Source organism: Octopus bimaculoides, chromosome 2 (genome assembly GCF_046866305.1).
Source record: "Octopus bimaculoides isolate indiv1 chromosome 2, ASM4686630v1, whole genome shotgun sequence".
Lineage (NCBI taxonomy): Eukaryota > Metazoa > Mollusca > Cephalopoda > Octopoda > Octopodidae > Octopus > Octopus bimaculoides.
In genome coordinates, this window is record NC_142929.1 from 65029704 (window position 1) to 65041750 (window position 12047).

The following is a 12047-nucleotide window of genomic DNA, read 5'->3' on the forward strand; positions in this document are numbered from 1 at the left end:
GGTTCTTTGTTCTTTCTTTTCTCTAAACATTCCCATTTTCTCTGTAATGGCACACATCAAGGAATTTAAGTCTATGATGTCCTTAATTGGAATTCTCATAACAACTTCGTTCTTTTTCCAGAGTTTTGACCTTAGCTTTGCCCTATCATATGACTTCAATGATGGTAACCTTTTCTTCTCCTGAAGCATCACTTACAGAATTCTTTCTCGGAGAGTAGATAGTAGTAGGTTAATTTTTTCATGTGATTCTCTAGTTTGAAGTTAGACTAAGGTCTTCTACAGATGGTACATTTTCTTCCTTCAAGTCCAAGATCTGTAGATTCTCTGGCTCAACAAATATCTCATCTGGATCAGTCCCCTTAAGCTCATTATGTTAATTATAGTTTTTCCAGAGCTCTAGCAACCATTTCCTATAGCCCCGTTTCTCTAGCTCCCTCCAAATACAACAGTCAAACAACAATTTGTTGCTCTCTTTTATCTATATAAATCTCCTTCGACGTTGTGGGTCAGCAGTAGTTTGATTACGACTTAGCAAGTACTGTTGTTCCACAGGACACCTGCCGGACGCAACGCATTCACTCAAAGCTCCAGTCTAATGAACGTCGTTAAGATTGCTTTCTATTATAGACATTTCTCTCATAAATAAGATGTTTTACGAGCAACCAGTAGTTACCTCGCACCATCATCACTAGACAGGTTGTCAGCCAAGACTTCCGAGAAGCCTGTCTACCTTCATTGAAGCTAATTATCCTGCGTTGGACGCCGTCTGCAATTGGAGCATCGCTATTCAACAATCATATATTAGGTAACATATGCTATTTACATACATAGACACACACATACACACACACACACACACACACACACACACAAACAAACACACACACTCACACACACATAATAATATGATAATATGTATATATATATATATATAGACATACATATGCATATATGGGTACAGGACGTCACCAACAGTAAACAACATGAAATTCGAAAATATTTCTCCAGAGTTCGCTATTTTACCCTCGTTCTGATCTAGCGACCCTCCATTTTTGTTTTCCTTCGGTTTCTTTCTATGTCTCCGCTGTCCTGTTTTTTCCCAACTTTGACCCTCCGTAAATCTAAAATTTTATTTTGATACTTATGAGTGCAACTGTCTTCGAAGACATATTGTCGTTGAATGCTCGAAATGAGGAGTAGATAGACAGCCGACAACTGATGAAGGGCCATTCTTTGTGTTGCTTGTCCTGTTTTACATTTTTTCCTTTCGTTGTTTGCGTATTGAACTCATTTGTTTTCGTATTTCATGTTGTTTACCGTTGGTGACGTCTTGTACCAATATATGCATATGTATTTATATGTGTGTGTGTGCGTGTAATATATATATGTATATGTATATGTATATATATATATATATATATATATATATATTTACACACGCACACATATACATATATATAGACCACACTTACATAAAAGTATTCAAAATAGGTAGTATTTTGAACACTTTTATGTAAACTGTTTAAACAAAAAGCCCCTCTTAACAATTTTTTATCATTGTCAAAGATTTTATTTGTTAACATTTTCTTATCATTATCAAAGACTGTATAACTGTATTTTAATACAACTATGATAACCATTTTTTAACACAACAAAGGCTACACAAGGCCTTACATTTTACTTTTGAAAATCTCATTTTTAAAAAAGTGAAACCGGTCAAGTCAATAAACATCTTTAAAAGACCTCTGCATTTTCAAATCCCCTTTCCTATATGTGTATGTGAGTGTGTGTATGTATGTATGTATGTATGTATGTATGTACATATATGTACATATATCATGTCACGTGAAGCAGCGTTGAATGACATATACTTGTGCAAAATCATATTTAACACATTCAAGTGTTTTTAGACGTGAGAAGTCCATTCGGTGCAGAAATAGTTCTAGAAGAAACTTCTCTTTCTAGACATGGTTGAATGTTTTGGCTATGAATGACGTCATTGGATCGTAAGACACATTCTTTTATTTTTTTTTTTCATTTTTTTTGGGGGGGGGGGGTGAGTGGGGCTCTTTCAGTTCGTCAACTACAAACAACAGATTTGTCTCTGCCTGACAAGAACGAATTTATTCTTATTAAAACAACATATGGTACGCTTGCTGGTGTATGTAATGTTTGGTGAAGTCAGAATTTAATAATGTCGCACGAATACCGTTGAATAAAATATAATTGTGTAAAGTTGTATTTAATAAGTTCGAATGCATTTGAACATGAAAAGCCCTTCCGGTGCGGAAACTGTCCCGGAAGCAAATAATGACATATATTCTTTTCTACTCTAGGCATAAGGCCTGAAATTTTGGGAGGGGGTCAGTCGATTACATCGACCCCAGTACGCAATTGGTACTTAATTCATTGACTCCGCAAGGATGAAACGCAAAGTCGACCTCGGCGGAATTTGAACTCAGACCGTAAAGACAGACAAAATACCGCTAAGCATTTCACCCGGCATGCTAACGTTTCTGCCAGCTCGCTGCCTTGCAATAGACCAGATATTGTGGTACAAAATCATCAAGACGACATATATTGCGCTGTTAATGACGTTATTGGATCGTGGAACGCATGGCTTTCTCCGTTCTTCGCGTCGTCAACTTCGAACTCCAAATTTGTTTATCATACCCTGATAAGAACGAATTTATTCTTATTAAGATAGCATACGGTACATTTGCTGATGTGCGTAAATCTTGGTCAATGTAGAATAAATAAGATTTTCCCTGCCAACATTCCGTTCAGATTTATGAAAGTAATAAGACTGAGTCATTTTTTAAAATAAATTAGTCGGAGAGGAAAGTCATTGCAAAGATTCATACGATTCACAACCTGATGCAGCTGATGCCCTGCCAGATCATCTCTCAGTCAATGCCTGGAGCAAAGGCATGAGAAGCGGAAGGGAGCTAGATTTCTGCTGAAAATACTTCCAACAAAATAAACTCCGCTAAAGGCCTACAACAGCCCTTGAGAGCTAATATGTATTTAATTAGGGACACACTGCACAGCTCAGGGAACCGGATTCTAACCACATTTCAACGGTCCAATATAGACGTCCAGTATATTCGACTATTCGACTACCTCTATCGAAAATTAGTCCCTGCATGTAAACTCAGTTGTGAGCAAGCATAGCCGAAGGGTGAAGACGTACACTTTGCAACCAGAGAATCCGGAGTTCGACCCAATGGCGTGGACTCTTTGGCAAGTGTCTTCAACAATGAGCTCGGATCGATCCAATCTTTGTGAATGAAACTGGGTAGAATGGAGACTGTAGAATGGAGACCTTTTGGATGGACTACGCCAGTAATTCAAAGGCCCAGTTTGTCCCACACTGTGTCACAATGATTCTGTCGGCAGCTTTCGTTAACAGTGCACGTATCGCTGGAATACTCAGCCTGTTACACGTTAATTTTATATGTTCAGTGAATTGACGGAGGATTTATTTGTTTATCTATCTATGTATCTATCTGTCTATTTATCTATCTATCTATCTATTTATCTATCTATCTATCTATCTATCTATCTATCTATCTATCTTGTATGAACAAATTGAGAGGCAAATCCAAAATGAAGGAGACAAATAGTGAAACAAACATTACTTGAAATAACCTCCATGTTGTGCTTGATGTGAAGAGAAGGAGGGAGAGAGGAGAGTTGGTGACGTAGGAGGAGAAGGAGGGAGATGGAAGAAGGAGGAGCAACAGCAGCAGCAGAGGCGAGGAGGAGTGGATGACAAGATAGAAATCTTCAAAATCATACAAAATGATGCAATGTCAATCTATAATCTTTAAGCTCAGCTTTCTTTTAGAATGGTTGTATCTTAAAAGCGTTTATGTGTGTATGTGCCAACGTATCTGCATATACGTATGTACGTTTGTATTTTTATTTGTATGTATGATATGTATGTATGTGAATTAGACACGTCGCCGATGCGATAAACTTGATCTGTCCTCTTACATTACACTTCGTTTCTCGATCTTTTGTCGTGTTTGTCGAGTCGAAATGATTCGCCCGTACAAGCAAAACCTAATCCTGCTTAAAGAACTTGAGGAGAAGACACGGATGGAGTCAGTTGATTCCAGATTCTGCATAGGTGTAGGTGGGTGTGAGTGGTTCATGTTTCCTTTTCTGCATATGTATATGTATCCGAGTTTGTATATGTCTATTTGCGTGTAAACATATATGTGTGCGTTGTGTGTGTATGTGTGTATGTATGTATATATATATATGTGTGTGTATGTATATATATATGTGTGTGTGTGTGTGTGTGGCGATTTTCTTTCTCCGTCTTCCCTTCTTTGGACTTCTTCTATATTTCTGATGAAGAGCTCCGCTCGAAACGTGAAATCTTTCTTTTCTTTCCTTTCCTGAGCGTCCAATAACACTGTACTTATTCCACGTCCTCGCGTTGTTGTTTTTTCTTGGTTGTTCATGTTTGGATTGACTATTTATATATATAAATAAATAAATATAAATAAATATATATATATATATATTCATTTACAGAGAGAGAAAGGGGATCAGAGATCAGAAAGATACGTGTATGTTGATGCATGCTAGTGTGAGTATGTGTGTGTGTGTGTGTGTGTGTGTGTGTGTGTGTGTGTGTGTGTGTGTGTGTGTGTGTGTGTGTGTGCATATACATATATTCCTTTACATGCTTCGGTCATTGAACTGCGACCATACTGGCGCTCTAAAGGGTTTAATCGACCGGGGCTCTTAAAGGGTTTAATAGACCAAATCCACCCAAATAGTTTTTTGTTGTTTTTTTTTTACTTTTTTAAAAATCAATACTAAGACCAGCATATCACACACACACACACACACACACACACACACACACACACACACACACATGCATATATGGATACGGCGGGATTCATACAGTTTCCGTCTACCAGATTCACTCACAGAGCATTGGTCAACTCGGGGCAATAGCAGAAGACACTTGCCCAGGGTACGGCGCGCAGAGTCTGAGCCCAAAATCATGTGGTTGCAAGGCGAATTTCTTAACCACACTGCTACGGTTATCTATTAGCTGTAAAGATATATATATATAAATATATATATATATACATACACACATACATACATATATATGCTTATATACATTTATACAAATGTGTGCGCATACTTACACACATACATACGATGACTCACGCATACGCAGTTATGCATACTTTTACACATTCACACATGCATACATACATACGTACATATATACATACATAGATAAATGTGCATAAGCATATATATGTATGTATGTATGCATGTATGTATGTATGTATGCATGTGTGAATGTGTAAAAGCATGCATAACTGGGTATGCGTGAGTCATCGTATGCATGTGTGTAAGTATGCGCACACATTTGTATATTTCTTTGCAATGTCGTCTGCCTCGTTTTACTTAGTGATTATCATCGAATGTTTTTTGTCTCCTTTTCAATATCTTTATTTTTATTACATCATCTCTTGCTTCTTTGCATTTTCTTTTCGTTTATGCTTTTGCATATTTCTTTCATTCATCATTTTACTTTCTTTTCACCAACTCTTACCCCACCTATCTCTCTCTCTCTATCTCTCTCTCTCTATCTCTCTCTCTCTATCTATCTCTCTCTATCTCTCTCTCTCTCTCTCTCTCTCTCTCTCTCTCTCTCTCTCTCTCTCTCTCTCTCTCTCTCTTCCTCTCTCAACCACACATTCTCACCTCTTTCAACCACACATTTTCCCCTCTTTCTGTCCTCTCTTTCTCTATCTCCACTCTCACTAAACCGTCTTTCTACATCTTTCTCGTAGTATCCCACTTATGTTTTATCTGTTCTTTCTGTATTGTGATTCTTTCTTAATCTTTTAAAGTAGTGATTTCTCGACGTTTCTACGCGCTTTCGTATGCATACCTCTACGCATACACATACGTCGCGACAACAGTACTGAGTGTTAAATGTTTACTTTTAAAAACAACGTGTGTATGTGTGTGTGCACATATGTATATATGGGGTGTATGTACATATATATATATGTATGAATGTATGCATGTAGGTCTGTATAACTCGATAATATATATGCTGTCTACTTGTGTATATGTATGAACATAGATAGATAGATAGATAGATAGATAGATAGATAGATAGATAGATAGATAGATAGATAGATAGATAGGTTTCTTTATTAGCCACACAGGGCTCAACACAGAGGGGACAAAAAACAAATATAGAGTTTTTTCTTTTCGAGGGGGGCGAAAACAAAGCAGAAAAAAAAAACAAAAGTGGGGACAACGATGAAAAAAAATACATCGCAAAACGTTTGGGGTATTTACAAAATATACGAAATAATACAGAAAATTCCCAATAAATGGGGAAGTTATCCGTGGAAAGAATAACCTACGAAAAGACCACGGTAACCTCGGTCCTTAGTGTCACAGTCTGTTAAATAAAATTTCTTTTATTTATGCAAGAAACGTAAGTAACTCTCTGTTTACAAAATTTTAAAACGTTTTATAGAATCATGGTCAAGGTGGCTTCGTCATTTATACGTGCCATTCTTGCTCCATGTATCCATCTTTTTTCGAAACATTTGCTAGACAACACTTGCCTCTCTACTCTCACCTTCCTTTTCAAGTGATACTTGAAAAAGTTGATGAGAGATTGACCAGAGAGGAAAGTATTTGTCTCTAATCCTTTCAGACGCGTCCACCAGATGCATTCTTTCGCCATAGCCACAAGTACGATAAATACAGCTCTTCCTTCCCGTTTAAAGGAAGGAGGCGTGATGATATTGACGATAGACTTGGTTGATAAACCGACTCGTCCCACACGTGACAGCAGTCGTTCGACATAAGCCCACAGCTCCGAAATGGTTGGACACTGCACGAGTGCGTGCAGAACGGTTTCATCGCTCTGACTGCATCTCGGGCAGGTCGGCCCCGCATTTCGCGAGCCGTGTCTATAGAGCTTATCCCGAACGGGTAGCGCCTCTCGGTAACACTGCCAGGCCAGGGATCTCTGGAAGTTGTCCATAGGTCCCGGCCCGAAAGTCGTCCTGAACAGGCGGGTCAGGTATTCCTCGTCGACGCCCAGGTTCGCCCCGAGATCGTCGTCGTACCTGCCCTCCACTAATCCCCTATAGAATGACTTCGTTGTGATGCAGCCGCTCAAGGTCGACCCGGGACGGAAAAGTTGTTGCAGAGCAACGCGACACTCACGGTGTCATTCGCCATTCCTCGGCCTCTTTTTGATCCACGACTGCAGCTCGGTCATGGAGACGAGCTGCGGGAAAGCGCGTCGCACAAACGGCGACCACACCTGCTCACCATCGTCTACGTAGAGCCGGAGATGTCGCAGTCTCAGCGCATGTCTGCGCATCATCAACCACGGCATGCCCAGCCCTCCTTTCAGCGGGTGTTGGCAACAAACGGATCACCTCACCATCGGAACGCTTCCTTTCCACAAAAAGCGGAAGAGGATGTGCTCCATTTCGGTGATGGCGTGATCGGGAAAAGGCACGACGGTCAGGCGGTATTCGATGACGGACGCGATGTACGCGTTCGCCACCTCCGCTCGACCTTTTAGAGACAGCTTCCTCTCGGACCATTGCCGGCAGAGAGTGGCCACCCTACTCGTTATCTCGTCCCAGTTCTTCTCCGTTTGCAGATCCGGACCGAACCAGACTCCGAGCAACTTGACCGGACCGTCCGTCCAGCGTCCCACTACTGAGGCGCTGCCGGACGGTATGGGCTTGCTCCTCCAGGTGCCGAGCAGCAAACCCACCGACTTATCCCGGTTGATTTTTGCTCCCGTCACCGCTTCGTAGTCTTTCAGCGTCTCGCCGACAAGCTCGATGTGCTCGTGGCTAGACGCTATGACGGTGACGTCGTCCGCGTATGCCGACACGCTCGTCCCGCACCCCAGTTCTCGCGGGATGCCCCTTAGCGTCGCCAGCTTCCGCAGTAGTGGCTCGAGAGTCAATACGTACAGGAGCGGCGACAGGGGGCATCCCTGACGAACCGAACGTGCAATGTCGAAGGGTCCCGATAGACGTCCATTGACGCGAACAACCGAACGGATGCCTGTGTACAAGGCAGCCATCCAGCCGCGGAAAACGGGACCGAAGCCGGCCGCTTCGAGGACGGCCTCCAAGTATTGATGGTCTACCCTATCGAAAGCTTTGGATTGATCCAAATTGATCAGGGCCCCACCCATGCCAGGTTCCTTAACTACCCTCTCTATGATGTAGCGCATCAGATGGAGTTTGTCATGGATGCTCCGGCCCGGCACGGCGCACGTCTGCTCCGTGCCGACCAGTTTCTCGATGACAAGCGCCAACCGCTTGGCTAACACCTTGGCCAAAATTTTCATGTCTGCATTGAGCAGAGTGATGGGCCTAAAGTTATCTATGGCGCCCCCATTGTTTGGATCTTTATTCAGCAGCGTTACCGCTCCTCGGCTCACAAAACCGGGAATGCTCCCGTTCTGCTGCCAGTTGCAGTACACGGCCGCCAAGACGTCTCCAAACAAGTCTGGCATACAGTTGTAAAGCTCGTAGGGCAGACCATCCAAACCTGGAGATTTGTCCGTCGAGCAACCCGCCATCGCGTCCCTCACCTCCTCCGCCGTGATGACCCCTTCGCAGCACTCCGCCTCTCTTGCCGAGAGTCGTGGCAAGCTGTGCAGGTAGGCACTAAAGTCCACCCTGCCTTCTCGCTCGCCACTCCTCCCGAACAGTCAGGCAAAATGCCGCTGAAACGCCTCGCACATCTTGCTCGGCTCGAGCAATTCGCGCCCCTGTTCGTCTACCAGAGACCGGATGGTGGCTCTGTTACTCCGCTGCGCCTCCGCCACCCGGGCCTCTCGTGCGGCTCCAACACCTTCATTCCTCAGAGCACGCATCCTTGCCCTGACAGCACACCCTTCGTGTTTAGCATTGAAGTGTTGGTCGAGGGCCAACCTCGCCGCTAAAACGTCGGATGCGATGCCACTTCGCAATGCCTCTTCTAACTTTATCACTAGCTCCCCCTCTACTCTGTTCCTCTCTACAGCTAGTGCCCTGCTATACCTTATTGCTTCCGCCCTTACTGCTCTCTTGAGGACAAACCACCATTTGTTATTGACGATGGCTCCCGTCAAAGCCCTCTTTACCAACGTGCTAATCCGGTCTCTGAAAACCTGTCTCGACGGGAACGACGCGTTTAGTTTCCAGTAACCGGGACCCTGCCTATGTGCCTTATCTAAGTCTAGCGTACACGTCACAAGTTTGTGATCCGTGTAGCTGACTATGTGGAACTGTGGACATCCTAAACTATCTCTATCTCTTGTCCTACACACTATCCTATCTAGATACGATCTCGACGACCCAATGCGGTTGCTCCAAGTCCACGTTGGCACATTTGGGTGGTCGAGTCGGTACCTGTCAGACAATTGGAAGCGTCTGAGCAGGTCTATGAGGCCTTTGCATCCCCTTCTAGTTTTGTCACTCCCCATGTAGTCTAGATGCGTGTCCAAGGTAGCATTCCAATCCCCCACTAAAAGTAAGGGACGAGACGTTCCCAGGAATACTTCTAGACGTCGAAAGAAGTCCGACCGACCTGTTAAAGGAGGCACATAAACTGCCAGCAACCGAAAAGCGCCTCCATCGCTGCCGTCCACATCCAGGACAACCAGTCTACCCTCCGGGTCCGTAAATATCGTCTTTACTTGGAGATCCAGACTCTTGCGAAAAAGAACCGCCGTGCCACTACCGCCCATCCTCGGCAGACAGGGAGAAAAATAAATGTTAAACTGTCCGCCAAACATGGACTTTAGGGCCCGCGGTTCATGGAGTCTAGTCTCACTAATGGCTATGATATCCAAATTGTGTGACTTGATGTCATTTAAGAGGTACCCTTGTTTCCAAGGCGACCCCAAGCCACGCACATTCACACAGCCAATCTTCACCATGATTCTATCAAAATTTGTGTTTTACACACGAAAGGAGAGAGAGAGAGAGTTACTTACTGTCCGAAAGTTCTTGGCTCTTGGCCTCACAACCTTCTCTCAGAAGGTTTTTGTATAGTTTTTTTATGAATATTTCTGGAATCTCCCTACTGTATCCGGGTAGAGAGATTTCAGTGTATTGTATGTGCTCCGTGTTACATGTATGATTTTGATGTGTTGTGGTGGTGTTGTGCGTGGGTGATTGCTTGTTTTCGTGTCATTATCTGTTATGTTAGTGTTTGACCTAATGAATTTCATTAGGTCTGGGTTGTTTGTGTTTATCGCTGTCAAACTTGTTGTAGGGTTCTGTGTTAGTGCGTTTGTGTTGGTGTTTTTGTTTTCTGTGGATGTGTTGGTTTCGGGGCTAGTAAACCTCCCCGCTTTGTTTGTTTGTTTTTCCGTTCTTTTTTTCCCCTTTTTCTTCTTCCCCCCGTGGCCACTTGCCAAGCCTCTGTGTCATCTTCATCTGACATGTCGGAGGAATCGGAGGGTGGGAGGGGAAGGGTGTTGGGGTCTATTTTTGTGTGGGTTGATTTTGTTGTTGGTGGTGTTGGTGCTGTTTCGTGACAGTTGGGATGTGGTGTTTTGGTTTTTGGGGGTGGGGTGGGAGTCTTTTTCGTGTTCCCTTCTTGTGGGGTTGTTGTTGTTGGTGTTGGTGGTGGTGATGGTGCTGATTCTGTTCTTGGTGGTACTGGTGGTGTTGTTGTTTGGTTCGGCTGTGTTGCTGGCTGCTGGCGTTTTTCCATTTCGTTGTACAACTGCTTGACCAGTTGTGCATATGGCGGTGTAGGCAGTAATGCTGTTTTTTTCTTGTGCTTTTCTTGTGGTTGTTGTTGTTGTTGTTGTTGTTGTTTTTCTTTGTATTGTTGCCGTTGTTGTTGCCTTTTCTTCTGGGCTACTGGGCATGTTTTTGAAGGTGAGTTTTGCTACTACAAACGTAGCAAACTGGCCTTCTGCCTTCGACGAAAACATGAAAAATTGAATCCTCAGTTAATTGGATTCTATGTGGAATTTTTTCCCAGTTTGCTGAATCAATTTGTACCAGGAGTTGAAATTCCTGGCCAATCCAGTTTTGATTGCAAACGGCAGATGCTTCTAATATGTTTATCTCCTCCTCTATGCCTAGACATATGGCAGATACTAGCCATTCTTCCTCAATTTCAGGAGGCACATTCGAAATTTTTATTTTCGTAACTCTACGACCAAGGTACGTAGGGATCATGAGCAGGTTCTCATGTTGTAATGACTTAGTGGAGAGGTCCTTCGCTCGCTGCTCGCTGTCTAGTCTTACCTCTATCGTCCCGAATTTCAAACCTCTCGTTATGTAAGTTTTGTAAGACCAAATCGGCTTTAAGCATCTCTCAACATTTTCTTGGGTGAATTTTTCCACTGTCTTTGTCTTTAAATTAGATGATAGTTTTTTTATCGATGTATATCTTAAAGTCCGCGGGCGTTTGAAGATGGACTGTAACGTCCTTTTTACTTAGTATGCTTTTGCATGCAAGTAATTTCTCTTTCGATATATTCAAAATTCTTTTCCTAGGCTTCAAAGCCTCGGCAAAGTTCGTTGTGGTGGTGGTGGCGTTAGTGGTGGTATCAGTGGTGAGGACAGTGGTTTTGTTAGCAAGGACATTTGTGTCCTTGTTGTTGTTGCTGCTGCTGCTGCTGCTGCTGCTGCTGCTGCTGCTGCTGCTGCTGCTGCTGCTGTTGTTGTTGTTGTTGTTGTTGTCACTGGTTACGTTGGCAGGCAAGACTGCTGTAGCAGCAGAGTCTTTCTTTTTCTCCATTCTCTCCTTTAACTGTGAGGAAGGAAGACTAGGAAATTCTTTTTCGAACGAAACACTGCAGACTGCAGCGTTCGTTTCACAAAAATTTTCATGGCTACAAGACGCCATCGTCTCAAAAAAAATGGCTAGAAAGCCGAAATTGGTTTTTATATCCTGGAAATGTGCCACACAGGGCAGATTTCCGTCGCAAAAAACTTGCACCAGAGGGTATACAAGTTGTTATACAACTTTGTATATAAAATAAACTTTAC

The 12047-nt window shown here is 43.0% G+C and overlaps 1 long non-coding RNA gene across 2 annotated transcripts in view; it reads left to right on the top strand.

The window, feature by feature from the left end:
• The first annotated feature begins 655 nt into the window (after window positions 1-655).
• Window positions 656-12047, top strand: part of LOC128251138 (uncharacterized) — a 31540-nt gene continuing 20148 nt past the window's right edge. For both annotated transcript variants that reach the window (XR_008266991.2, XR_016237902.1), the window contains exon 1: window positions 656-805. This is a non-coding gene — a long non-coding RNA (uncharacterized LOC128251138). The remainder of the gene's footprint in view (window positions 806-12047) is intronic.